The 27,850-nt window shown below is 46.2% G+C and overlaps 1 protein-coding gene across 3 annotated transcripts in view; it reads left to right on the top strand.

Moving 5' to 3' along the window:
• LOC135031779 (uncharacterized) overlaps nt 1-27,850 on the top strand; it is a 935,328-nt gene that overhangs the window by 285,891 nt on the left and 621,587 nt on the right. The window lies entirely within an intron of this gene.

Here is a 27,850-nt window from a genome sequence, read left to right as displayed (position 1 = left end):
CGGAGTCCCCAGCATCCTCTAGGACGTAAGAGAAAATACGATTTTAAACCTACCGGTAAATCTTTTTCTCGTAGTCCGTAGAGGATGCTGGGCACCCGTCCCAAGTGCGGACTACTTCTGCAAGACTTGTATATAGTTTTGCTTACATAAGGGTTATGTTATGGTTGCTTTCAGTTTCCGACTGAAGCTATGTTGAATTTCATACTGTTAGCTGGTTAGTTTATCACAAGTTATACGGTGTGATTGGTGTGGGCTGGTATGAATTTTGCCCTTGGTTTAACATAAATCCTTTCCTTGTACTGTCCGTCTACTCTGGGCACAATTTCTCTAACTGAGGTCTGGAGGAGGGGCATAGAGGGAGGAGCCAGTGCACACCCAAGTCCTAAAGTCTTTCTTAAAGTGCCCATGTCTCCTGCGGAGCCTGTCTATCCCCATGGTAATTACGGAGTCCCCAGCATCCTCTACGGACTACGAGAAAAAGATTTACCAGTAGGTTTAAAATCTTATTTTTTTATGTTTTGGAATTTAGAAACAAGAGTACAATAAAACTTGAGATTGATCCTTTACTATAAATAAAAATATTTGCTTTTTATTTTTTCCATCTTCTTCCTTATATTTATTAACTTTTCTAAATTTTTAGCTGTCTTGCGGCACCAAAAAAGATTTTATAAATAAGTATCTATATTTTTTTTTTACGATTTGTACTTTTACTAACACTTTTAGCACCCAAGCTATATGAGGTTTGAGATGACTTAGGTATGATAACTCCATAATGAAGATACTCTTTTTTTCAAAAATGTGTTATCTTTAGGACCATTGTGGCACCTGAAGATATGAATTGATCCAAAATATTAAAATATGGAGTAAGTACACACACAATGTAACAACTTTCGCCGGCCCAAGTTATTCGTTATCTTGAAAAAATGTTTTCACTCCACCTTACTGGCCATGGCTCCTCGGATCTTCACCAAGGTTATGGCCTGCACCGCCAGGGAGTCAGAATCCTGCCGTACTTGGACTACCTGCTGATTTTGGTGAGTTCCCACGATATCCTACTCAGTCATCTACAATTGACAGTGAATTGCTTACAAGCCCATGGATGGCTGATCAACTGGAAGAAGTCCTCGCCGGTCCCAGCTCAGAGCATGGTGCACCTAGGGGCGCTTCTGGACACACACAGTCAGAGACTGTTCCTGTCTCCAGACAAGGCCATGAATATCCAGGACAGGATAAGACACTTCATCTGTCACCCCAGAGTGTCGATTCACTCGGCGATGTAAGTACTTGGCCTGATGGTGTCGATGTTCGACATGGTGGAGTATGCTCAATTTCATTCCCACCCTCTACAATTATGAATTCTTGCCAAGTGGGACGGCCTGCCTCATCGGATCAGATCCCAAAGGATCTTGTTGACTCCGGAGGTTCATTTGTCGCTGACCAGGTGGCTCCAGGACCAGCAATTGAGCAGGGGCTATCCCTTCTGGATCCCCGACTGGGTCCTCCTGATGACGGATGTCAGTCTAAGGGAATGGGGAGTGGTGTTGGAGCTACACTCTTTTCAGGGTCGGTGGACCAAGGCGGAATCACTCCTCCCGATAAACATCCTAGAGCTGAGGGCGGTGTTCAGTGCATTACCACTTGCCCTGCCTCTGGTATGGAACCATCCGGTTCAGGTATGGTTAGACAATGCCACGACAGTGGCATACATAAACCATCAAAGCGGCACTCGAAGCCGCATGGCTATGTAGGAAGTGTCCAAAATCCTTTGTTGGGCAGAAGGCCATCTGTCGAGTATATCGGCAGTGTTCATTCCGGGTGTCCTGAACTGGGAAGCGGACTACCTCAGTCGTCAGGACGTACATGCTGAAGAGTGGAGTTTTCATCTGGAAGTCTTTCAATTCCTAGTGGATAGGTGGGGTCTACCGGACGTAGGCCTAATGGCATCTCGACACAATCACAAGGTTCCGGTCTTCGGATCAAGGACAAGGGATCCTCAAGCAGCGTTCGTGGATGCACTTGCGATTCCATGGAACTTTCGACTGCCTTACGTGTTCCCTCCGGTGTCACTATGGAAGTTCAAACAGGAAGGAGGAATGCTGCTTCTAGTTGCTCCAGCGTGGCCCAGAAGGCATTGGTTCTCAGGCCTACAGGGTCTATCGATGGGGCATCTCCTTCTACTTCCTCAATGACCAGACCTCTTTGTACAGGGCTCTTGTCTCTACCCAGACCTGGCCAGACTGGCTTTGACGGCGTGGCTCTTGAAGCATCAATCCTGAGAGCCAAAGGATTTTCAGAGGTGGTTATTCTCAAATGATGTTGAAAGCCCGCAATCCGGCCTCTGCCCAGATTTATTACAGGGTTTGGAATTCTTACTTCACCTGGTGTGCTGAGAAGAATTACGATATCCATAGATTCCGAATTTCCAGAATACTGACTTATCTGCAAAGAGGCCTGGACTTAGGTCTTCGTCTGGCCTCCTTCAAGGTTCATATATCTGCCTTGTCAGTGTGGTTTCAGAGAAAAATTGCCTCTATTCCTGATGTTCAGACGTTCATTCAGGGCGTTCTTCGGATTCAGCCTCCCTAGTGTCCCTCCTGTGGCTTCGAGGGATTTGTCTGTTGTGCTGAATGCTCTGCAAGAGTCTCCATTTAAACCTCTTGAATCGGTGGACCTTAAATTGCTCACAGCCAAGGTCCTGTTCTTGCTAGCTATTGCCTCTGCAAGACAGGTGTTGGACTTATGCGCTTTGTCCTGTCGTCCACCCTTTCTCATCTTCCACCGGGACCGGGCAGTTCTACGAACTCGCCCAGGTTATTTGCCTAAGGAGGTGTCATCTTTTCACCTTAACCAAGAGATTGTGGTTCCGCCCTTTGTCTCTTCGGATTTGTGGTTAGGGCTCTCCATATATATGTGGGGAGGACTGCCTCTATCAAAAGGTCAGATTCCCTTTTTGTTTTGTTTGGATTTCACAAACGTGGCTGGCCTGCGAATAAGCAAACCTTGGCCAGATGGATTAGAATGGTGCTTGCACAAGCATATGTGCAGGCTGGACTCAGTTAAAGCCCATTCTACTCGGCCTGTTGGACCTTCTTGGGCGGCCCGTCGTGGCGCATCCCCAGAACAATTGTGCAAGGCGGCTACGTGGTCCTCAGTGAACACGTTCATTAGGTTCTATGCCTCTCTTACCCGCTAAGGTGCATCCCCTCCCTTGAGGAACTGCTTTAGGACATCCCCTATGTATTCCCTGTGGAACACAGTGTACCCCACTGCAGAAAAGGAAAGTTATGGTAGACTTACCATGGTTAACTCTCTTCTGCGAGGTACACTGGGTTCCACAGGGGAAGGGGGGTGGTTGTATGGCATTAGCCGCTGGTACCCTTTCCTGTCGTCTGATTGTGGTTCTATGTGACTAACATCTGTCTTCTATTTTACCTGCTCCTGCATTGGACTGGTTAACGAAACTGAGCTCTCAGTGCATGGAGGCAGGGTTATAGAGGAGGTCCCAATGCATCATGGGACAGTCAAAGCTTTGTCTGATGGTGCCTCTAGATCCAAGATCCCGCTCTACACCCCGATGTATTCCCTGTGGAACCCAGTGTATCTTGCAGAAAGAGAGTTAACCATGGTAAGTCTACCATAACTCTCCTTTTAAATAAATTGGAGATTGACCATACAATATGTACAGAACACTTTACAAATCCAGTTACACTAATATCAATTCCACGCATTTCAATTGTTTAGATAAAGATAGAATACAAAGATATAAAGCAGTCAGCTATAGACAAGAATAAAATTAGGGACAGTGACAATGATTTTTATCTTTTGTTACATAAGATATTATCTGAACCTCAATGCTATTCTGTTGTACATATGTAGTAAGGCTTGTATAAATTGCAGAAGATGTTTTCTTCTCTTTCTGCTATGTTGAAATGCTGCCAGCTAGTCTTTTGTCATTCCCAGAGGAACAGTATTTTCAGGAATACAATTTCAACATCTGCTGAATCTGATTAACTTCTTCTAAAGAACCTTCAGTCTATAGACAGGTTTTCCATGAATCACTGCATTTTCATGACATGGTGATTGGCTAGATTACGCTGGTAGAGAAACCTCATAAGTTTTTTTTGGAGTTAAGCACAGGCACAAACATGCAGTTTTAAGGAGTGTTATTTATTTAACTATAAGCCAGCGTGTGAAAGCTATAGATGCTTTACCACATTATATTGGTTTAGAGAACATGGAAAATAAGATAATATTTTGTTAGGAAATGCACTATACAGATCACACATTTTGGAGACAATATTGCATACAGGGATCTCCTTTTATTGGCATATTAGAGGATATTGTTCACGTCAGGCCTGTGTAGGAGCATGGATTGCATAGATAGAGCAACCTAAGTCCCAACAATGCTGTGACAATGGGGGTCATTCCGAGTTGTTCGCTCGTTGCCGATTTCTCTTACGTCCTAAGTGGATGCTGGGGACTCCGTCAGGACCATGGGGAATAGCGGCTCCGCAGGAGACAGGGCACAAAAGTAAAAGCTTTAGGATCAGGTGGTGTGCACTGGCTCCTCCCCCTATGACCCTCCTCCCCCTATGACCCTCCTCCAAGCCTCAGTTAGGTTTTTGTGCCCGGCCGAGAAGGGTGCAATCTAGGTGGCTCTCCTAAAGAGCTGCTTAGAGTAAAAGTTTTATTAGGTTTTTTATTTTCAGTGAGTCCTGCTGGCAACAGGCTCACTGCAACGAGGGACTTAGGGGAGAAGAAGTGAACTCACCTGCGTGCAGGATGGATTGGCTTCTTAGGCTACTGGACACTAGCTCCAGAGGGACGATCACAGGTACAGCCTGGATGGGTCACCGGAGCCGCGCCGCCGACCCCCTTGCAGATGCTGAAGAGAGAAGAGGTCCAGAAATCGGCGGCTGAAGACTTCTCAGTCTTCATGAGGTAGCGCACAGCACTGCAGCTGTGCGCCATTGCTCTCAGCACACTTCACACCAACGGTCACTGAGGGTGCAGGGCGCTGGGGGGGGCGCCCTGGGCAGCAATGAAAGTAACTATACTGGCTAAAAATACATCACATATAGCCTCTGGGGCTATATGGATGTATTTAACCCCTGCCAGGTTGTCAGAAAAACGGGAGAAGAAGCCCGCCGAAAAGGGGGCGGGGCCTATTCTCCTCAGCACACAGCGCCATTTTCCCTCACAGAACTGCTGGAGGGAAGGCTCCCAGGCTCTCCCCTGCACTGCACTACAGAAACAGGGTTAAAACAGAGAGGGGGGGCACTTATTTGGCGATATGATTATATATTAAGATGCTATAAGGGAAAACACTTATATAAAGGTTGTCCCTGTATAATTATAGCGTTTTGGTGTGTGCTGGCAAACTCTCCCTCTGTCTCCCCAAAGGGCTAGTGGGGTCCTGTCCTCTATCAGAGCATTCCCTGTGTGTGTGCTGTGTGTCGGTACGTGTGTGTCGGCATGTATGAGGACGATGTTGGTGAGGAGGCGGAGCAATTGCCTGTAATGGTGATGTCACTCTCTAGGGAGTCGACACCGGAATGGATGGCTTATTTAGGGAATTACATGATAATGTCAACACGCTGCAAGGTCGGTTGACGACATGAGACGGCCGGCAAACAAATTAGTACCTGTCCAGGCGTCTCAAACACTGTCAGGGGCTTTAAAACGCCCATTTACCTCAGTCGGTCGACACAGACACAGACACGGACACTGACTCCAGTGTCGACGGTGAAGAAACAAACGTATTTTCCTTTAGGGCCACACGTTACATGTTAAGGGCAATGAAGGAGGTGTTACACATTTCTGATACTACAAGTACCACAAAAAAAGGGTATTATGTGGGGTGTGAAAAAACTACCTGTAGTTTTTCCTGAATCAGATAAATTAAATGAAGGCGCTCACACGCTTATCACAAGTGGCGTTACCGTCTCCAGATACGGCCGCCCTCAAGGAGCCAGCTGATAGGAGGCTGGAAAATATCCTAAAAAGTATATACACACATACTGGTGTTATACTGCGACCAGCGATCGCCTCAGCCTGGATGTGCAGCGCTGGGGTGGCTTAGTCGGATTCCCTGACTGAAAATATTGATACCCTTGACAGGGACAGTATTTTATTGACTATAGAGCATTTAAAGGATGCATTTCTATATATGCGAGATGCACAGAGGGATATTTGCACTCTGGCATCAAGAGTAAGTGCGATGTCCATATCTGCCAGAAGATGTTTATGGACACGACAGTGGTCAGGTGATGCAGATTCCAAACGGCACATGGAAGTATTGCCGTATAAAGGGGAGGAGTTATTTGGGGTCGGTCCATCGGACCTGGTGGCCACGGCAACAGCTGGAAAATCCACCTTTTTTACCCCAAGTCACATCTCAGCAGAAAAAGACACCGTCTTTTCAGCCTCAGTCCTTTCGTCCCCATAAGGGCAAGCGGGCAAAAGGCCAGTCATATCTGCCCAGGGATAGAGGAAAGGGAAGAAGACTGCAGCAGGCAGCCCATTCCCAGGAACAGAAGCCCTCCACCGTTTCTACCAAGTCCTCAGCATGACGCTGGGGCCGTACAAGCGGACTCAGGTGCGGTGGGGGGTCGTCTCAAGAGTTTCAGCACGCAGTGGGCTCACTCGCAAGTGGACCCCTGGAGCCTACAAGTAGTATCCCAGGGGTACAGATTGGAAATTCGAGACGTCTCCCCCTCGCAGGTTCCTGAAGTCTGCTTTACCAACGTCTCCCTCCGACAGGGAGGCAGTATTGGAAACAATTCACAAGCTGTATTCCCAGCAGGTGATAATCAAAGTACCCCTCCTACAACAAGGAAAGGGGTATTATTCCACACTATATTGTGGTACTGAAGCCAGACGGCTCGGTGAGACCTATTCTAAATCTGAAATATTTGAACACTTACATACAAAGGTTCAAATCAAGATGGAGTCACTCAGAGCAGTGATAGCGAACCAGGAAGAAGGGGACTATATGGTGTCCCTGGACATCAGGGATGCTTACCTCCATGTCCCAATTTGCCCTTCTCACCAAGGGTACCTCAGGTTCGTGGTACAAAACTGTCACTATCAGTTTCAGACGCTGCCGTTTGGATTGTCCACGGCACCCCGGGTCTTTACCAAGGTAATGACCGAAATGATGATTCTTCTTCAAAGAAAATGGACGATCTCCTGATAAGGGCAAGGTCCAGAGAACAGTTGGAGGTCGGAGTAGCACTATCTCAAGTAGTTCTACGACAGCACGGGTGGATTCTAAATATTCCAAAATCGCAGCTGTTTCCGACGACACGTCTGCTGTTCCTAGGGATGATTCTGGACACAGTCCAGAAAAGGGTGTTTCTCCCGGAGAAGAAAGCCAGGGAGTTATCCGAGCTTGTCAGGAACCTCCTAAAACCAGGAAAAGTGTCAGTGCATCATTGCACAAGGGTCCTGGGAAAAATGGTAGCTTCTTACGAAGCGATTCCATTCGGCAGATTTCACGCAATAACTTTTCAGTGGGATCTGCTGGAAAAATGGTCCGGATCGCATTTTCAGATGCATCAGCGGATAACCCTGTCTCCAAGGACAAGGGTGTTTCTTCTGCGGTGGCTGCAGAGTGCTCATCTATTAAAGGGCCGCAGATTCGGCATTCAGGACTGGGTTCTGGTGACCACGGATGCCAGCCTGAGAGGCTGGGGAGCAGTCACACAGGGAAAAAATTTCCAGGGAGTGTGATATAGTCTGGAGACTTCTCTCCACATAAATATACTGGAGCTAAGGGCAATTTACAATGCTCTAAGCTTAGCAAGACCTCTGCTTCAAGGTCAGCCGGTATTGATCCAGTGGGACAACATCACGGCAGTCGCCCACGTAAACAGACAGGGCGGCACAAGAAGCAGGAGGGCAATGGCAGAAACTGCAAGGATTCTTCGCTGGGCGGAAAATCATGTGATAACACTGTCAGCAGTGTTCATTCCGGGAGTGGAAAACTGGGAAGCAGACTTCCTCAGCAGGCACGACCTCCACCCGGGAGAGTGGGGACTTCATCGGGAAGTCTTCCACATGATTGTGAACCGTTGGGAAAGACCAAAGGTGGACATGATGGCGTCCCGCCTGAACAAAAAACTGGACAGGTATTGCGCCAGGTCAAGAGACCCTCAGGCAATAGCTGTGGACGTTCTGGTAACACTGTGGGTGTACCAGTCGGTGTATGTGTTCCCTCATCTGCTTCTCATACCCAAGGTACTGAGAATTATAAGACGTAGAGGAGTAAGAACTATACTCGTGGCTCCGGATTGGCCAAGAAGGACTTGGTACCCGGAACTTCAAAAAATGCTCACAGAGGACTCATGGCCTCTGCCGCTAAGAAGGGACTTGCTTCAGCAAGTACCATGTCTGTTCCAAGACTTACCGCGGCTGCGTTTGACGGCATGGCGGTGGAACGCCGGATCCTAAGGGAAAAAGGCATTCCGGAAGAGGTCATTCCTACCCTGGTCAAAGCCAGGAAGGAGGTGACCGCACAACATTATCACCACATGTGGCGAAAATATGTTGCGTGGTGTGAGGCCAGGAAGGCCCCACGAAGAAAATTCAACTCGGTCGATTCCTGCATTTCCTGCAAACAGGAGTGTCTATGGGCCTCAAATTGGGGTCCATTAGGGTTCAAATTTCGGCCCTGTCAATTTTCTTCCAGAAAAGATTGGCTTCAGTTCCTGAAGTCCAGAAGTTTGTCAAGGGAGTACTGCATATACAACCCCCTTTTGTGCCTCCAGTGGCACTGTGGGATCTCAACGTAGTTCTGGGATTCCTCAAATCACATTGGTTTAAACCGCTCAAATCTGTGGATTTGAAATATATCACATGGAAAGTGACCATACTGTTGGCCCTGGCCTCGGCCAGGCGAGTGTCAGAATTGGCGGCTTTGTCTCACAAAGCCCATATCTGATTGTCCATTCGGACAGGGCAGAGCTGCGGACTCGTCCCCAGTTTCTCCCTAAGGTGGTGTCAGCGTTTCACCTGCACCAGCTTATTGTGGTACCTGCGGCTACTAGGGACTTGGAGGACTCCAAGTTGCTGGATGTTGTCAGGGCCCTGAAAATATAGGTTCCAGGACGGCTGGAGTCAGGAAAACTGACTTGCTGTTATCCTGTAGGCACCCAAAAAACTGGGTGCTCTTGCTTCTAAGCAGACGATTGCTAGTTGGATGTGTAGTACAATTCAGCTTGCACATTCTGTGGCAGGCCTGCCACAGCCAAAATATGTAAATGCCCATTCCACAAGGAAGGTGGGCTCATCTTGGGCGGCTGCCCGAGGGGTCTCGGCTTTACAACTTTGCCGAGCTGCTACTTGGTCAGGGGCACACCCTGGCTGAGGAGGACCTGGAGTTCTCTCATTCGGTGCTGCAGAGTCATCCGCACTCTCCCGCCCGTTTGGGAGCTTTGGTATAATCCCCATGGTCCTGACGGAGTCCCCAGCATCCACTTAGGACGTCAGAGAAAATAAGAATTTACTTACCGATAATTCTATTTCTCGTAGTCCGTAGTGGATGCTGGGCGCCCATCCCAAGTGCGGATTGTCTGCAATACTTGTACATAGTTATTGTTACAAAAATCGGGTTATTATTGTTGTGAGCCATCTTTTCAGAGGCTCCGCTGTTATCATGCTGTTAACTGGGTTCAGATCACAGGTTGTACAGTGTGATTGGTGTGGCTGGTATGAGTCTTACCCGGGATTCAAAATCCTTCCTTATTGTGTACGCTGAAGTCCAGAAGTTTGTCAAGGGAGTACTGCATATACAACCCCCTTTTGTGCCTCCAGTGGCACTGTGGGATCTCAACGTAGTTCTGGGATTCCTCAAATCACATTGGTTTAAACCGCTCAAATCTGTGGATTTGAAATATCTCACATGGAAAGTGACCATACTGTTGGCCCTGGCCTCGGCCAGGCGAGTGTCAGAATTGGCGGCTTTGTCTCACAAAGCCCATATCTGATTGTCCATTCGGACAGGGCAGAGCTGCGGACTCGTCCCCAGTTTCTCCCTAAGGTGGTGTCAGCGTTTCACCTGCACCAGCTTATTGTGGTACCTGCGGCTACTAGGGACTTGGAGGACTCCAAGTTGCTGGATGTTGTCAGGGCCCTGAAAATATAGGTTCCAGGACGGCTGGAGTCAGGAAAACTGACTTGCTGTTATACTGTAGGCACCCAAAAAACTGGGTGCTCTTGCTTCTAAGCAGACGATTGCTAGTTGGATGTGTAGTACAATTCAGCTTGCACATTCTGTGGCAGGCCTGCCACAGCCAAAATATGTAAATGCCCATTCCACAAGGAAGGTGGGCTCATCTTGGGCGGCTGCCCGAGGGGTCTCGGCTTTACAACTTTGCCGAGCTGCTACTTGGTCAGGGGCACACCCTGGCTGAGGAGGACCTGGAGTTCTCTCATTCGGTGCTGCAGAGTCATCCGCACTCTCCCGCCCGTTTGGGAGCTTTGGTATAATCCCCATGGTCCTGACGGAGTCCCCAGCATCCACTTAGGACGTCAGAGAAAATAAGAATTTACTTACCGATAATTCTATTTCTCGTAGTCCGTAGTGGATGCTGGGCGCCCATCCCAAGTGCGGATTGTCTGCAATACTTGTACATAGTTATTGTTACAAAAATCGGGTTATTATAGTTGTGAGCCATCTTTTCAGAGGCTCCGCTGTTATCATGCTGTTAACTGGGTTCAGATCACAGGTTGTACAGTGTGATTGGTGTGGCTGGTATGAGTCTTACCCGGGATTCAAAATCCTTCCTTATTGTGTACGCTCGTCCGGGCACAGTATCCTAACTGAGGCTTGGAGGAGGGTCATAGGGGGAGGAGCCAGTGCACACCACCTGATCCTAAAGCTTTTACTTTTGTGCCCTGTCTCCTGCGGAGCCGCTATTCCCCATGGTCCTGACGGAGTCCCCAGCATCCACTACGGACTACGAGAAATAGAATTATCGGTAAGTAAATTCTTATTTTTCGCTATATTGCGATTAGTCGCTTACTGCGCATGCGCAAGGTTCGCAGTGCGCATGCGGTTAGTTATTTTACACAAAAGTTAGGTATTTTACTCACGGCATAACAAGGATTTTTCATCGTTCGGGTGATCGTAGTGTGATTGACAGGAAGTGGTTGTTTCTGGGTGGAAACTGGCCGTTTTATGGGCGTGTGCGAAAAAACGCTGGCGTTTCTGGGAAAAACGCGGGAGTGTCTGAAGAAACGGGGGAGTGTCTGGGCGAACGCTGGGTGTGTTTGTGACGTCAAACCAGGAACGAAACTGACTGAACTGATCGCAATGGCTGAGTAAGTCTGGAGCTACTCAGAAACTGCTAAGAAATTTCTATTCGCAATTCTGCGAATCTTTCGTTCGCAATTCTGCTAAGCTAAGATACACTCCCAGAGGGCGGCGGCTTAGCGTGTGCAATGCTGCTAAAAGCAGCTAGCGAGCGAACAACTCGGAATGAGGGCCAATGTCCCTTTCCCCTGATTCACGGCACAGCCTATAGGGAAATACTCTAAAACGGTGCCTAGGTATTCAGACAGCTACACCTCTCTGTTACGTATAGTATGTATTTTATTTCTACCCCATACAGTATGTGTATTAAAAGACTTAAGGGGTCCATAAATATTAAATATCTGCAAAATTCAGCATTTTGCCAATCATTGTGTCTGACAATTGTCAAAATCCAACATGTTGGAAATCCTTGAGTAGTCGTTTCCGACTTAGGGGTGTATTCAAAATATGCCGGATCCTTCCTGAAGGAAAGGATCCGACATATCAGTATTCAATGAGTGGCCAAATCCGACAGGATTTGGCCGTTCAGCACAATGCCAATACGACTTTTATTAAAGTCGGATTGACATTGTTGGAAACGAGGCCAAAACCTGTCGGATTTGCCTGCGGAATCCGACAAAAACACGTGGATCCGCAGCTAATCCGGTGATCAATGTGTTTTCCGACAAGTTGGAATTCCCGACATGTCGGAAAAACTGAGGCAATATTAAATAGGTCGGAACACCTGACATTTGAAATGCCGACATGTCAAAAATACCGACATGGGCTTTTCTGTTGTTTGTGTGTGTATCAATGTCGACAAAGGTCGACATGAACACCATCTAAGTGTACCACGCCACCTTGCATGGCTCTTTGCACTCGCCATGCTGCAGGTACGGTGCCTCGCTACGCTCGACACACTATTATGTCCCCCCTCCAGGTCCACTAAAGTATGAACAAGACTTTTTGGGGGCAAAAATTCCTTAAAAACGCATGTCGGCATTTCAAATGTCGGTATTCTAACTATGTCAGCATAATGCCTGTATTTTGACCGTGTCAGTATTTTGACTGTCGGTCAATGGCTGTCGGATTACCATCGGTATTGTGTCCGACGGTAAATCAACTGCTACCCCTTCTGAGAAATGGAGAGTAGGAATCGGCAAATCAGACCAAGAAATCACACAATTCCGTTATATGTCATAAAGTGATAGAAGGATCGCAGGGTCGGATCTAGACTTTTCTTTTAGGGGGGGCGGTTTACGGTTTAATCTTGACCCCTCCCCTCTCCAGTCCTGACTCCTCCCCCTCTCATCTTGACTCCACCCCTCTCATCTTGACTCCTCCCCTCTCCCGTATTGACTCCTCCATCACACAAATAGGTATAGTTGCAGGTAAAGGATTTGTTAGTGGATGTTAGGTATAATAATCACTTCTACAACACATCAAAGCAAAGTTCCCCAATATGACATCTATCCAAATACCTCCTTATGTTCATCATAATGTATGACACGTCACGTACAGTTGTGATACCTACAGTATAAAAAGTTGTAATCCCCTAATATTGGGGTATAGCAAAAGAAAATTAAATAAAATAATTAAATAAAAACAAAATGTCTTGAGTAATTATTTGCATCTATTTCTCATCTTAATATGAGGTACTGATATAGACAGTCAATCATCAAGGTTTATGTCAATGTCGTTATGAAATACAGTATTATCATAAACCTTGATGATTGACTGACTCTATATAAGCGCATTATATTAAAATGAGAAACACTAACAATGTGATAATACCTATAATTCCTTTCTTTGGGATACTAGCAACTTTTATGGATACAAATGGTAACAATTGGCATACTATGTGTTACTGAACCAGGAAGGGAAGACACATTATAATACCCTGTTATATTATTATAATAAGGGGAACTGCTGAATAGTACCAAGGGGATTTTAGGCACAGAGTCTTGGGGGTTAGGCCAATTATTTGATAATCCCACACAGTACTCAACACTTGCCAACCCTAACAGATGAATTCCACATTTGTAATTGTCCAATAATGGAGTTTGAGACTAACCAGGATTAAGTGAGAGTACGTAATACTCGCAGGAGTTCAGCCGTGGATTAAAATCCCTTTTGCATCTATGTGCCACATAGGTTTGGGAAATCCCCCCACCACCCTTTTTTTTTTTTTTTTCCAGAAAAATGTTGCTAGTATACCAAAGATATCTGATTGATACAATTAATTTAAGGAATTATAGGTATTATCACATTGTTGTATAGAATTTAGCCAGTGCTACTGCATATGTAGGTTGTTCATAAATATACCACTTCAGATACAGCAGATGACATACTTCTTATTAGGCTCACTCAGCTATCCCCAAAATGAAAGGGATAAGCAAATATAGTGAAGTACTGTTTAATAATTGTAAATTTCAGCCAAACCTGAGAATGCACCTGTGGGAGAACCCAGGACTTGCACTGGATCAAGTGCATTCTGAACTGCTTAAAAACAGTTCATGTCTAGCTGGTAATTGTCAAAATTTGGCCACTTGGAAATACCTGTAATCTGTGTGGAGTTTATATGTTTTTGTTTTTCTCATATTAAATCTTACAATTATTAAACAGTATTTCACTATAATTGCTTATCTCTAACATTTTGGGTATATCTGAATGAGCCTAATAAGAAGTATACTGTGAGATATGACATCTGCTGTATCTGAAGTGGTATATTTATGAGCACTGGATACGTTCTATTCAACCTTTTTTGGCACATATTTGGTGAAGATGTGAGGATACCTTTAAGTAAAATATTGAGTTCACCGAGCTGCTTTTTTTCTGCTTGTGCAGGATTGTCTATTTTATATATCTATTATCAGATTGTTACTGTTTCTCATGTTAATATGAGGTGCTGATATAGAATAAGTCAATCATAATTAATCCAGGCATTCTGCTTTAATTTAATATTTTTTTGCTATACCCCAATATTAGGGAATTACAACTTTGTATACTGTAGGTATCACAACTGTACATGACGTGTCATAAATTATGATGAACATATGGATGGTATAATAGAGGGCCATCAAAATATGGCATTTGTGGCAACAACAGTGACAAGACATTGGGCATAATTCAGACTTGATCGTAGCTTTGCACAGCTACGATCAGTTACTCAGACATGCGGGGGGACCCAGCACAGGGCTAGTCCGCCCCGCATGTCTGGCTCTGCCCCACCGTACAAGTTCAAAAGCATCGCACAGCGGCAATGCTTTTGTACTTGATGAGTAGCTCCATACCAGCGCAGCTCCTGCGCACAGGCAGGGAGCTACTAGTCACTGACCGGGTCACAGCGGCTGCGTGTGACGTCACGCAGCAGCCGCAGCCTGCCCCCCGCACGGTCCGGGCACACCTGCGTTGCCCGGACCGCACCCCTAAAAAGGCGGCCAAACGCCACCGGCCTGCACCCTCCTGCCCAGCGACTGCCTCTGCCTGGCAGGGCTGAGATGGCCGTCGGCTGTCTGGCATGCGCCGGCGTATGCGCAGTTCAGACCTGATCGGCTGCTGTGCAAAAATGCACAGCAGTGATCAGGTCTGAATTAGGCCCCTTGTCTGTAATGACATCAGTTATAAGAGAGTGAGGCTCCCGAGGACACACCATATCAAGCAATTGAAATATTTTTAAGGATTTGGATAGATGTCATATTGGGGGACTTTGATTTGATGTGTTGTAGAAGTGATTATTATACCAAACACCCACTAACAAATCCTTTACCTGCTTATCTTGCAATATATCCCACCAGCTATTATGATGCCATTTATAATCAAGGGATCTCTCCCACTGATATATAAACTGTTTGATGCACATTATAGGACCAATGCTATACAGGAACTTGAAGACAGTTGTAACTAATACTCATTTGTGAGGCTACTGTGAGGCCACCTTGTAGGTGAATTATACGGTGAGGACAATTCCAAGTTGATACCTCATAGAAGGCGTATGGTGTTATTTATGAGAAATTAACCAAATAGAGGACAAATTAGCATTCACCATATTTTTTGTATAGCATTTTTATGCACACTTTCTTTCTGTACTTTTACACGCATCTCTCTATAATTTTAGTATTTCACTGACAGGACGTGATATGTAATGTTTAATATTATGAAATACAAGGAATGTTTTAAAACCTATACACTACTACAGACATCCTCTGTTCTACTGTGTTGCACATATGGGAGACTCAACCTGTAATACCCTGCCTAGGGAATATAGCAAGAAGATCTCTTACTGGCTGGTTCCACTGCAACAGGCTGGTAGGATGGTCCCTCTTCCACAGGCTGGTCAATGGTACAGGTTGGCAGGAAAGTCCCTCTGGCAGCTGGCTGGTCTCTGGGTGCAGGAATGCAGCGTGCTCTCAGTGTGCAGAAAAGTCAACACACTATACTGTTTCTATTAGCCCACTAGCCTGTCATGTAAGTGAAGCCACGCCCCCAACACACAGCCACTTCCTGGATCTCCTATTATCAGCACAGACTGAGAGCTGGGGAGATGAAAGCAGTCTCAATAAACAAACTATGTTGATTGATTAACTGCTGTGCAGGCCAAAAGGGTGAGTGGGGAGGAAGGGGCACTCGCTGTGAGCTGCTGAGACTCACACCACTCACTATAGCTGACAGCCAGCTGAGATAGGAATGGGTTAAGGAGCAGGACTTCACAGACAAGGAGCAGGACTTCACAGACAGTTTGTCCGTAGGCAGGAATGTGCTAGGGGGGGGCGACCGCCCCCACCGCCCCCCTCTGTATCCGTGCCTGAAGGATCGGGTAAGAGAATGGGTATGCAGGCACAAGCCTAGTGCATTAAGGGGGTGTTTAAATATTTTGGACAGAAGTATATCTGGTAACAGATGCACAGGCATCTCTCGGGATACTAAAGGAAATGTAGAATGATTCAACAAATAGTAACTGAATGCAATAGTTGTCTGAGCCAATTTGAAAATTAGACTATTCTAAACCACTGAGACACACACACACACACACACACACACACACACACACACACACACTACACAAATATGAGATCTAATCATAATAAACATGCAAAATTGCATGTGCTACTTAAAAAGTACAAAAATATATTACGGGGCATACACTGCCTCCGGGGCTCACCTGCACCCAGCCACGTATCACCCTAACTTTCCCTCTGAAGTTGGTGAGATTTTTATTTTTGGGGGCCTGCTTTTCACACTTTTTCTTTACTTTGTTTCGATTTTTTCTTTCCCGTGCTATTGATTTAGCCCCCATTTTTTACACCCAAAAATTATCTATCAAAATCTATATGTTTTTGCTACTGGCTTCGCAAAAACGGGCTATTTATTGGGGATTTTTATCAGGGAACAGACATAGTGGTTTACTTATGAAAGGACAGGTTGTAAAACGTAACACTTTTGAGTGTGTTTATGCCGATGTTTAAAAGCGCAATGCTTTTACTAGCTGTGCCTTGCTAGTGAAAGCATTGTCCTTTTGTTTTCCTAAACAATTTAAGGTTTTATTTAATGAATAAAGCAATTACAAAGAACACAAACCGACAATAATAACTGAGTTATATGGTCCATATGAGTAGTACACATTAGAATCATTTGCATGGTAATAGTGAAATATACATAGTAGATTGAAATGGAGACTCAAAAAAAGAACATCCTTAGTAGTAGAAAATCAAAGACATTAAAGACATGTAAGGGAACCCGTGGAAAACACTATCTACATTTGTACAAAAAACTGTTAAAATTTACACACACCATTTTTTGTGAAAACGAACCACACCTTTTTCAGTATCGGGAAGAGTACTCCTCCTACCCAAGTACAACAGCTATAACAATGCAGTTTTGACTGACGCTAAATAAGTAGAAAGTAGAAACTATCCAATTTTGTAATATTATTTTTATGGCCACAGTCATCGTAAGTATCAAAAAAGGAATTAACTGTGTGCGTCTACCTTGTAAGTCCAATTAGCAAAATTCATACACTGCATTGCCAGAGGGTTACCATGAAGATGAAGCTTTCACACCTCATTAATAAATATAGTGACTTTACCCCAAAACTTTTTAATCTTCCCTCAATCCCACATATTATGAAAGAAAGAGCTTGAGAGTTTACACTTCAGGCATGCACCCGTCTCACCCGGGACTATGTGCCGTCTGTGGGCTGGGAAAAGAAACTCATGGTGTAGTGTTTTAATGTGGAGTTCCTGCAGCATTGCATAGTGCAAAATGTTCATAGTATTCTCTGTATGTTTCAATAAAATGGGAGAAGTTATTTGTGGTAAATCGGTTCCCCACAAATAGATGCTAGTAGTCTATGCCCCTTCAGCAATGGCCGGCAATAGGGTGGGGTAGAGAAATCTAGTTTTGTAAGGTAGAGTAGTACACACATTGTAGTGAAAAGTGACTGCAGTGGATCTGTAACTTCGGGTGTAGTACTGCTGACCGCCGGTCAGCTTACCGACGCCGGGATCCCGGCAGCATACCGACGCCGGGATCCCGGCGGGGAGGGGCGAGTGCAGCAAGACCCTTGCGGGCTCGCTGCGCTCGCCACACTGCAGGCCTGGTGGCGACCTGCGGTCGCCACGGGTTCTATTCCCACTCTATGGGTGTCGTGGACACCCACGAGTGGAAATAGTCCCTGTTGGTCGGCATGCCGACCATCGGGATAGTGACCCATCGGGCTGGTGGAGGAGGTCATGTGACTGTCGGTCAGCTGACCGGCGGTCACATGAATACCACCCGTAACTTCCACAGGCAACATACCTGTAGGATTTGGAAGGGATTGTGTATAGTGTCTAGCCTGGAGAAACATATAGAATTATTTAGCGGGTAAAGAATATTTATTGAATGCTATGTCAGTATGGTCTCCCGGAGTTCATAGATATCTTTAATGTTTGGGATCCCATTTTCACGCCACCGAGAGAATCCAATATTATCCAGACCAGATTGGATGACACAAGGTGGCATATTTTGTTGCCGCATGTCTATCATTTTTGGTTAATGGATAACCAAGTTATGCAAGTAACAAAAAACAATATATTAGACATTGCCTGTGGGGGCAACAAAGTACAGGAACATGGAGGAGGGCAGCAGGAGAATACAGGAATAATTAATCCTCTCTATCTGTAAGCTGTAAAATACAGTACATCTGAAGACAACAGATTGAAAGAACGTCAATACATTGGGAATCCCTAGAACTCTATCTCCTTTATGAAGAAATAATTTGTTTCTAGCAATACATGGCTTTAGCCTTGCCAGATAAACTTAAAAAATTCCTGAGGCTGCTTTAAGAATTTCAGATTTATAGAGTTGAATAGAGAGCATCTGAATAGGGTAAGACAATTTGGGAAACATCACAGATTTAAGCACTGCCGCTTGTCCTAACAAAGAAATGAGGAAATGGCAAGTGTCTAAGGCTTGATATTTTATTACTGACAAGAGTAAAATTAAAGTATTGCCCTTTTAAAAATTGTCATAAACACTCTCAAAAGTGGTAGGTTTTACAACCTGACTCTTCATAAAGTAACCCTGTAGATGTATAACAACAAAATCAGGACGACACTTGCAGCATCAGTCTAATACAGGTCTTTATTCAGCATGAGCCAGACTCCAAATGGAAGTAATAGGAGACAAACAGGAAGTGAGTCACCTCGGCATGACATCCTCTCCCATGATGCACAACATGCATTTACATCCCCCCTTTCAAACTGAAAGGATGCAGAACATAGATGAAACAAATTCAACAGTGTGACAATGTTAGGCGTGAACAAAAGAAAAGACATTATACAATAAAGTCTTGGAACTTTGGGTTGGGTTTGGATACACGGCCCGATCTGGTAATGGTACACTGAGACATATCTGCTGTGACACCAGAGGGCTCTATTACTTCAGAAGTGGTCTCTGAGGAAGGACTGTCCATGCAATGCGAATCATCACTGACATTGGTTGCAGCTGTGGTAGAAACTGAATGTCAGGCTGTGTAGAGCTTTCTTCAGGTACACTTAACAGATGGCGGCAGTTGCGTTCATAGAGGGCATTATCAGACTGTACCACGTAGCTATTTGGATGACCTGCGGGATGCTGAACCACTGTTATTCTGTCAAATCCTTGCTCGGTTTGCATGCGGACAGGCTGGCCTGGAGACAGTGGTGGCAGGCGGTATGCTGATCTGTCATAAGAAGCTTTGGCAGCCATTCTGCGCTTGCTGATGTTCTCACGTACCTGTAGCTCTACTCTGGGTTGCAGGAGCTGCTTTGCCATTGGGATACCTGTGCGGGTGCGCCGTGCTAATATGCACTGTGCAGGGGATGGAAGTCCATCTCGGGGCATGTTTCTCAAGTTTTTCGGTGCCAAGTATATGTCCGATCCATCTCATGCACACGTCTCCATTAGGTGTTTTGCAGAGCGGACTGCGCGCTCTCCCAATCCATTTGACTGTGGGAAGTGTGGACTACTAATGATGTGCTGGAAGTCCCATGTATTCGCAAAGTCCTTGAACTCTCTACTCTTGAATTGCATGGCATTATCAGTGATCAGCTGCTGTGGGGTGCCATGTGCTGCAAAGTGTCTCTTCAGCTTTGCAATGACCATGTGACTTGTGGTGCTGGGCAAGTAGTTTATCTCGAACCATCCTGAATAGGAGTCAACTAGTACCAGGTACTCCTTCCCCCTCCATTCAAATAGATCAGCCGCAAGAATGGACCACGGAAGATCAGGAATGTCATGGAGCAGCATGGGCTCCCGTGGCAGGTGTGGACGCAAGGCATTGCAGGGTGCATATAACGACACAGCACGGCAATATTACCGTACATGGAGGGCCAGAACATGGTTTCATGGGCCCTACGCTTGGTAGCCTCCAGGCCGGGATGGCCCTAGTGCATCTGCTGGGTGTAGAACGTCTGGAGGGCAGCCGTAATCACGAAGCGATGACCCCGCAGGATGACACCATCAGACACGGTGAGCTCATCTCTTGGAAGAGGATGGCCAGCCGTTGATAATTACAGCAGAGAGACGCTGGCAAAGATAATCCGCAAGTGTAGCAGCACGCAGCACTTCCAGCCACTTGGTAGGGAACACCTCCACAGCCATGACCTCATAGTCATTCTCATCAGTGTTCATGTCAGTAGTCGAAAGGAAGGCTCGAGACAGAGCATCAGCAACATACTTTTCTTTGCCTCGCTTATATATGACATCCAGGTTGTACCGCTGCAGCTTGAGCATCATGCTGTCACAACTGAGGGCTGGTGTTGGTCTGAGACAGCTTCAGTTGTAGGGGCTGGTGTATAGGTGAATCTAGGTGGCTGAATAGGACTCCTAGACATAGGGGACTTCTACCACCAATGCCCGAAGATGTGACCATGACAACAAAGATAAAATGAATGTTTGTTTATTAAACACAGTTCTGGTGGTACACCGGCAGTTGCATAGTATGATATGAAAGATAATTAAAAACAGTACATAGTTCCGCAAGAAATAGCTGGTATAATATTCCCTTGGGTGTGGTATCCGCACAAGGCTAGCTTGGGAAAGTAGGAGATGGTCAGTCCTTACCAACACCTGGGTGCTGTTGAATAGATGAAAGCCGGAACTGGTCAGCAGATGTAGTACAGAGGCTGAGCGTACTGTAGAATAAGTAGTATTCGTAACTGCCGGTTTTGCCGGATGAAACGGATGATGAAGAACTGTGAATGAAGTGCAGATGGTCCAGTGTAAATAACATAGTTTTGAATAACACTGGAGATGCTAGAGAGCGATGAATTGAGAAACACAGAAGACTTGGATAATGTTGATAACAGGAACACCGATGGCGGAGCACTGATGACAATAGGTGGCTGAACACCACTGGAATCCCATTGCTGGAAGCCAGTGTTTTTTGGAACACTGCCAATAGCAGAAAGCAATGAGGATACTATGGAGTCAGGCAGGCACTGCAGGGTGGTGACTGGTGGAGGTCTCTGTAGAACTGGAGACTTCAGGAGCTGGAATACCTGGAACACTGTTGGAATCACAGAGAGCAGAAACAGGATACATTGGTGATGACAACCAAAGCACTGACAACTTCCTGGTCTATCCTTAGTCCCTTTATACCCTCAGCAGTGCAGGGATTGGATCAGCAATCAGGCAGAGCTCAGCGGGACTGTAGATTGGTGGGAATAGCATCACATGATCAGAACCAACATGGCTGCGCCCATACTGGTTCTTAGAGGGAAACCTGGTTTGTAATTCCATGTGGAACTTTCACAGTAATGGTGGCCGTGGCCGCAGGACACAGACAATGTTAAGACTGTACAGCAACCTCCCAGCGCCAGCGGCGGAAGCTACCGTGGATGAGAGGCGCCGCACAGACCTGTAGTGCTTTACTGTAGTAATCGCGGCAAAGGCCGCAGCTGACAGGAGACGCCACACAGATCCGTCCATACACTGGAGCGCAGCAATGGCGGCGGAGGCCGCAACTGACAGGAGATGCTATGCAGGGCCAACAAAGTGCTGAGAGTACGGTAATGGCGCAGAGGCCGCAATGAGCTAGAAACGCCATTCCATTTAAGAGTTCTTTGTGACAGCACTTGCCGACTAGTAGAAAGGAATTATGAAGCAAGGACATTCGGCAATATGACCGAGACCCGGCCCTGGGACGCTGAGCCATTCTCAGAAGACACCTGAAAGGTAAAAAATAATGTCTCGTAGTCCGGATCGTGACACATGCCCTGAATACGGGAAGAAGCACAGTGGATGTGCTTCTTCAGTATGGTGATGAGAGGCTGATGGTCGGTTTCCACCGTGACAGGACGTCCATAGAAGAAGTCATGGAAACGGTTGCAGGCGAACACCAGTTGCCAGCAGTTCTTTCTCAATTTGTGCATACCTGGTTTCAGTGTCAGTGAGAGCTCTGGAAGCAAAAGCCACCGGTCTGCGGCGTTGGAGGCGCACAGCCCCTAGACCACTCTGTGAAGCGTCGGCAGAGAGGACTACCGGATCATGGGGGTCATTCCGAGTTGTTCGCTAGCTGTTTTCGTTCGCAGCACAGCGATTGGGCAAAAAAATGGCACTTCTGCGCATGCGTATGCAGCGCAATGCGCATGCGCGATGTACTTTCACAACAGCCGAAGTAGTTTTACACAAGGTCTAGCGACGCTTTTCAGTCGCACTGCTGGCCGCTGAGTGATTGACAGGAAAGGGACGTTTCTGGGAGGTAACTGACCGTTTTCAGGGAGTGTGCTGAAAAACGCAGGCATGTCAGATACAAATGCAGGCGTGCCTGGGAAAATGCAGGCGTGGCTGGCCGAACGCAGGGCGTGCTCGTGACGTCAAAACAGGAACTAAATAGTCTGAAGTGACCGCAAGCTAGGAGTAGGTCTGGAGCTACTGTGAAACTGCTCGAAAATATTTTTGTAGCCGCTCTGCAATCCTTTCGTTCGCACTTCTGCTAAGCTAAGATACACTCCCAGAGGGTGGCGGCTTAGCGTTTGCACGGCTGCTAAAAGCAGCTAGCGAGCGAACAACTCTGAATGAGGGCCCATGAACGTTGAAGTATTGCAGGACCGGTGGATTTGTCAGCATGGTCTTCAATCGATCAACAGCAGCCGTCTGTGCGTCCAGCCAGCACCATTCTGAGTCCTGGTGGAGTAGCTGCCGCAAAGGTGCAGTGGTTTCACTATATTGCAGAACAAATTTAGACAGGTAGTTGGTCATACCTAGGAAGCGCTGCAGTGCCTGTTGGTCAGCCGGAGGCGGCATTTGCTGGATGGCAGTAATTTTATTTGGATCCGGTTTGACGCCTTGACTAGTGAGCACGCAGCCCATGTACGCCACTTCTGTAACTCTAAACTTGCATTTGTCTGGGTTGAGCTTGAGGTTCAAAGCACGGGCCCGTTCAATTACCTGGTGCAGTTGTTTGTCGTTTTCTTCCTTGGTGCGGCCCCACACCAGGATGTCATCGACGATGATTTCACAGGGATAGCCTGCAAACAGTTGTTCCATGCAACGCTGGATGACCTCACTGCCTGTAGTGATTCCGTAGGGCATGCGAAGGAAGACATACCGCCCTATCAGGGTCATGAAAGCGGCAAGCAGCTCTGTCCAAAGGGATTTGCCAGAATCCGCACTTTGCTGACATGCCAGGTGCCACAGTTTTCAGTACCCTGGATGCAATCACTTACTCGATGGTGCGGAGAGGATGATATGGACGCAGCAGTGCTTTGTTCAAGTGTACTGGATCAATACAAAAATGTACTAGAAAACGGACAAGACAACCCTGATAGGGAGCACTCTTATCTGAATCAAAATTTGATTAGCAATGTATGATCATATCATGATCATACATTGCTAATCAAATTTTGCTTCAGATAAGAGTGCTCCCTATCAGGGTTGTCTTGTCTTTTTTCTAGTACATTTTGTATCACTTGTCTCTATACCTTTGGGAGCACCGCTGGCCGTCAAATTTTTCTTACCAACCAGACATTCTGTCACAGGTATACATTTGACAAATTAAGGGGAATAATACCCCATGAGTGTTAGTTTATCTCTGAAGCAACTATCCATTGAATTTGAGATCCTGTGCAGCTTTCCGAAACTACCTCTTGCTATCAATACAAAGACGTATACGTCAGACCCCAATTTGAGAAGGCCTAGCTTCATACTGTTAGGGAGGCCTAGCAGTGGTTTAACCTTTTGATCCACAATATGGAATATCAAATCAGTACGGGTAAACTTTAGCTTTGTGGTACCCAGTGTGGTGATGATCTGGCCAACATAAGCTATGAAGTTGATCTTGTCTCATGAGTTTATCGGTGCAGTTGGAACTATTTCACGTAGGGGGACATTCCGAGTTGATCGCACGTAGCAACTTTTTGCTTCTTCTGCGATCAACCTGATGCCACCTATGGGGGGGGGGGAGAGGGGTGTATTTTAGCATAGCAGGGCTGCGAACGCTTGTGCAGCCCTGCTATGCTAAAAGAGTTTCAAGTAAAACAAGACCAGGGCTGCAGTTACTCACCTAGTGTGACGGATCCAGCGATGAAGGTCCCGGTCCTGACGTCAGACATCCGCCCTCCAAACGCCTCGACACGCCTGCGTTGGAGTCACCACGCCTGGAAAACGGAGAGTATCCGCCCCGGAACGCCTCCTGCCTGTCCGTCTTCTTGCTATCGCTGCTGCGATCACATTTCTCGCTGGCGGCGTCGTTGCCCGGCGACGATCATCACCAGGCAATGACGCGCACGTGCAATGCGTCCGCCACGCATGCGCATTTCCGACCCGTTTGCACCGCAGTGGAATAACACCCGTAGTTGTTTGTAGGATATGACATTGCACTTTGCTCCTAAGTCTATTTTGACTATGGCCACTTTGTTCGTATGCTTTGTTCTCAGTTTGATAAATATTTTGCCCTTTTCATCCAAGTGGTCTACACTATCACAAACTGTCATGCGAATCGATTTACACCCTGGCTCCGTTTCAACCTGGTTGATCCCCTGGGGTGAGCGGCTATAGCGCATCTGTTGCTTTATGGAAGTTTGATCTTTGTAGTGGCAGCACCTTGCAAAATGATTCCATTTGCCACATGCATTACATCGTTTATCATATGCAGGGCAGCTTTTCTTTGTCAGGAGGGTGCTGTGCCGCGCAGTTCCCACACGTGGAGGATCGGCGCAGAACGGCCGCCATGACACACACCTCAGCGTCCTTTCTTAGTTCCCTTGTGCCCTTTTCAGACTGCTCATTTAACATACAGATATTTATGGCAGTTTCTAATGTGAAGCCCTTCTCCCGTAGCAGCTGTGGATGTACCTTGGTGGTCATTCCGAGTTGATCGCACGCTGATGATTTTCGCTGCGATCAGGTCTCTACTGCACATGCACCATTGCGTCATATGAGTACAATGCGGATCGTTGCTGAGCTATGGATTTAACGAAGAATCCATACGCACAGCCGATCGCGAGAAGATTGACAGAAAGAGGGCGGTTATGGGTGTCAACTGACCGTTTTCTGGGAGTGGTAGCGAAAACGCTGGCGTGTCCGGGCGTTTGGAGGGAGAGTGTGTGACGTGAATTCCGGCATCAAAAAGACTGAAGTGATCGCAAGGGCTGAGTAAGTTCAGACCTACTCTGAAACTGCACAAAATGTTTTTGCAGAGCTCTGCTGCACAGGCGTACGCACACTTGCAAAGCTAAAATACACTCCCCCGTGGGCGGCGACTATGCGTTTGCACGGCTGCTAAAAACAGCTAGCGAACGATCAACTCGGAATGAGGGCCCTTGTCGCTGCGTATGCCACATACGATTCTGTCACTGTGAGGATACCAAAATTGCACTTCTTTGCCAGCAGCTTTAGCGTGGAGACGTAGGACTGTATAGTGTCATCACCCTTTTGGTTTGTGCTGTTGGAAACATGCCTGTCCATAATTATATTCTTTACTGGCATGCAGATCTCTTCAAACTTTGCATTTAGGATGTCAGGATCCTCTCTGTCTTCTCCGTCAGCCTATACAAAAGCATCTGATTTGTCCACAGCATCTGTGCCTTAGAGGTTCAGCAGCGTGTATGCCTGGACTTTTTTGGATTTGACTGAAAGGCCTGCTATGGAGTATACATGCCATTCCCTTTTAAACCTCAGCCAGTTGTCAGCCACGTTTTCATCAAATATCAGCGGATCTGTTCTCCTGAGACCTTGTGCCATGGCATCCCAGTTCTGACACCATGTAGATGTGTAACAACAAAATCAGGACGACACTTGCAGCATCAGTGTAATACAGGTCTTTACTCAGCATGAGCCAGACACCAAGTGGAAGTAACAGGAGACAAACAGGAAGTGAGTCACCTCAGCATGACATCATCTCCCATGATGCACAGCATGCATTTACAACCCCCATAGTGTACAGGCAAATAATGAGATATAGGGGGATAAGTTCCATAAGTTCTCCTTGCAAGTTACAGTCAGCTACTCCTCGATAGAAATCCTGGATGCTGACCCATACTTTGATACTATGGGATTGGCAGATACCCAGAACAGATGTGCAGAATCTAATGTGCTGGTGGTTTGGGCTTTGCTGCGCCCGAGATACATGTCTTGGCCCTCTGTCTGGGTTCTCAAGTACGAAGGTGGTATATACTGGAATTGGAAATACGCCGAAAGGCATGCAGTGCGTAGTCGGGACTGGTTGATTCTTATTTGCTCTCATCCATTACCAGATTTTCATTCCAACCTACCAGATCTGGCAGTTGAATCTGCCAGATTATTGTTTAGTGTGTACAATATTAATGGTGGGTACACATTAGGCGTTTTGTAATCCGTATCGCTCCTTTTTACCCTCCTGAGCGACATTGTTTACAATATCACCGAGTGTGTATGCTGCCAGTGATGGCCAGTGCGCTGTCGCCAGCACATGCAGCTCAATCTGACTATATCAGGAGCTGCATGTTCAGGCTGGCCGCGACATGACGTCACAATGCGATATCATGAGAGTGCAGATTATTGAACCGGTTTTGAAATGTGGAGCTGTACATTTTGGACGGGATTCAAATCAAATCTTCAGGAGTGGTGAGCTGAAATGTGCGAAAAGTGATCCGTTTGGACGCCCAAATGGGACTTTTCATGATCGCGCCCATGTTTTTAGTCGGGTTTAGCTGCTTTACGCGGCTAAACCCGGCTCTTATGAGCGCGATAACGGGGGTCATTAGAATATCGCCCCGCGATCTCCCGTCACTTTAGACGGGAGATCAGGGGCGATAAAACATTTGAATCCCGCCCTTTGTATTTTGTTTCACATTGGTAATGTGTACCCTGATGTAAAACTGGATTAGCGCCATTTTAAGATCCTTGTTTATGTTAAAAATGAATAAATTGTTGTTGGAAGGTCAGGAAAGTAGTCAAATATACGCTATACAGAAAACAAAGGCAGTAAATAATACATTAAACCAGTGGTTATTATCCGCAACCCTTAAGTTGTCCCAACAGGTGTTGATTTGAGGATGCTTGTCTGTGGAAGCAGAATATATAAACTCACCTGTGCACAATTAAATAAATGCACAAAACGTGGAAAAAAAACCCCACTTATAAAGCATATATTACTTAATTCACGTTAAAGTAAAAAATAATTGAAAAATATATTTTAAGGTTTTATTTTTAATATTTTTATTGAAGCAGTGAGTGGCATATCCAGTTAAAGAAACAGTACAAAGCAGGATATGGAAAAAAAACATTAGCAGTAGGGCCCAACATGTGTGAGTAAAGCATGACAATACAAATAAAGGTACATAGAATAACCGAGTTTACAATTTACAAAGTACTATAATACTTCTAGGAGGTCAAAGAGGCAATTATACAAACACACATATCTAGATAAAACATGCTCTAATGCAGTGGTCGCCACCTAATTGGGGTGTGAGCTACGCGTATAATACAGAGTAGTCACTGATGTGTAATCAAGCTGCAAAGTGTTTGTTAGATGGAATTTCACGTAACGTATACTTTGCTGTGCGGGAAAGCTGACTTTCTGGTCAGTGTGCTCAACCCACTCCTGCTGGC

This window comes from Pseudophryne corroboree, chromosome 2 (genome assembly GCF_028390025.1).
Source record: "Pseudophryne corroboree isolate aPseCor3 chromosome 2, aPseCor3.hap2, whole genome shotgun sequence".
NCBI lineage: Eukaryota > Metazoa > Chordata > Amphibia > Anura > Myobatrachidae > Pseudophryne > Pseudophryne corroboree.
Note: the sequence above shows the minus strand (reverse complement) of the source record. Positions and strands in the feature narration are given on the sequence as shown.